We start from the raw sequence: 2033 nt of genomic DNA on the forward strand, positions 1-2033 counted from the left end.
TTTCCTTGTGACCTAGCTTCAGATTTGGACTTTTTTCTCCTTCTTTATTTAGCCGCCCTTGTCAGTTTCACGTCATGTGCCAAGGCATGACAAGATAGTGAGTGTTTGTAGCCATCTAGGGGGAGAAGATAGTTTCTGGCTGCTGTGAATTGCTGAGGGCAGCCAAGAGGCTGTTTTCTAGCTAGGATTTTTGCACAAGTACAGCAGGAATCCCTTGCATGTGCCCAGTAGAAGCAGAATGCTGTATTTCATGAGCATTAAGATACTAGGGTCCTCTTTTCTGGCTAGAACCATGGAGGGTGTTGAAGAGAAGAAAAAGAAGGTTCCTGCTGTGCCAGAAACCCTTAAGAAAAAGGGAAGGAATTTCGCAGAGCTGAAGATCAAGTGCCTGAGAAAGAAGTCTGCCCAAAAGATGCTTCGAAAGGCAAGGAGGAAACTTATCTATGAAAAAGCAAACCACTATCACAAGGAATGTAGGCAGATGTACAGAACTGAAATTTGAATGGCGAAGTTGGCAAGAAAAGCTGGCAACGTCTATGTACCTGCAGAACCCAAATTGGCGTTTGTCATCAGGATCAGAGATATCAATGGTGTAAGCCCAAAGGTCTGAAAGGTGTTGCAGCTTCTTTGCTTTCATCAAATCTTCAGTGGAACCTTTGTGAAGCTCAACAAGGCTTCAATTAACATGCTGAGGATTGTAGAACAACATATTGCATGGGAGTACCCAAATCTGAAGTCAGTAAATGAAGTAATCTACAAGTGTGGTTATGGCAAAATCAATAAGAAGGGAATTGCTTTGACAGATAACACTTTGATTGCTGTGTCTTTTAATAAATATGGCATCACCTGCATGGAGGATCTGATTCATGAGATCTATACTGTTGGAAAGTGCTTCAAAGAAGCAAGTGACTTCCTGTGGCCCTTCAAATTATCTTCTCCACGAGGTAGAAAGAAGAAAAAGACCACCCATTTTGTAGAAGGTGGAGATGCTGGCAACAGCGAGGACCAGATTAACAGTCTTATCAGAAGAATGAACTAAGGTGTCTACCATGATTATTTTTCTAATCTGGCCAGTTAATAAACAGTATGGGCTCTCAAACTGAAAAAAAAGATACTAGGAAATTTGGTCAGTTAAGAGTATATTAAGGAGTATGTCAGTCCTGCCCTTTGGAATTCTGAAACTTTTTTTTTCTTTTTGAAATGGAGTCTGGCTCTGTCACCCAGGCTGGAGTGCAGTGGCGCAATCTCCGCTCACTGCAACCTCCGCCTCCCGGGTTCAAATGCTTCTTTTGCCTCAGCCTCCCGAGTAGCTGGGATTACAAGCAAGCACCGCCAGGCCCAATCAATTTTTGTATTTTTAGTAGAGATAGGGTTTCACCATGTTGGCCAGGTTGGTCTTGAACTCCTGACCTCAGGTGATCTGCCTGCCTTGGCCTCCCAAAGTGCTGGGATTACCGTGCCTGGCCCTGAAACATCTTTAAGTCAGGGGTTTCTGAAAGTATGTGGAACTGACTGGACCATCCTTATTTTGCATGTTATTTTGCTTTTTCACTTGTATTCAGACTTTGACTAAAAGAACACAGCAGACGAACGATAGATGGAAATTAGGTACAGAGGGTGAAGAAACTAGGAGAATCTATTTACCTTTCATGTGCATTTGAAATAAAGGACAGATGTCTGTTCTGTTCTGGATATCTGTGGATGCTAGTGAATGGTCTTTTTGGTCTAAGCAATTATGTCTAAGAGGTTAGAAATACTAGTTGACTTACATTTGCATCAGAGAAGCTGCTTTTTTTTTTTTTTTTTTTTTTTTGGACAGAGTTTTGCTCTGTCACCCAGGCTGGAATGCAGCGGCGTGATCTCGGGTCACTGAAACCTCCACCTCGCGGGTTCAAGCGATTCTCCTGCCTCAGCCTCCTGAGTAGCTGGGATTACAGGCATGTGCCGCCACGGCCTGCTACTTTTTGTATTTTTAGTAGAGGTGGGGTTTCACCATGTTGGCCAGGCTGGTCTTGAATTCCTGACCTCAGGTG

At 43.3% G+C, this 2033-nt stretch overlaps 1 pseudogene; it reads left to right on the forward strand.

Annotated features, from left to right (window-relative positions):
- Window positions 1-288: 288 nt before the first annotated feature.
- Window positions 289-1039, forward strand: LOC103891615 (large ribosomal subunit protein uL30-like; annotated as a pseudogene).
- Window positions 1040-2033: the final 994 nt, after the last annotated feature.

This window comes from Pongo abelii, chromosome 8 (genome assembly GCF_028885655.2).
Source record: "Pongo abelii isolate AG06213 chromosome 8, NHGRI_mPonAbe1-v2.0_pri, whole genome shotgun sequence".
In the NCBI taxonomy this organism is placed as follows: Eukaryota; Metazoa; Chordata; class Mammalia; order Primates; family Hominidae; genus Pongo; species Pongo abelii.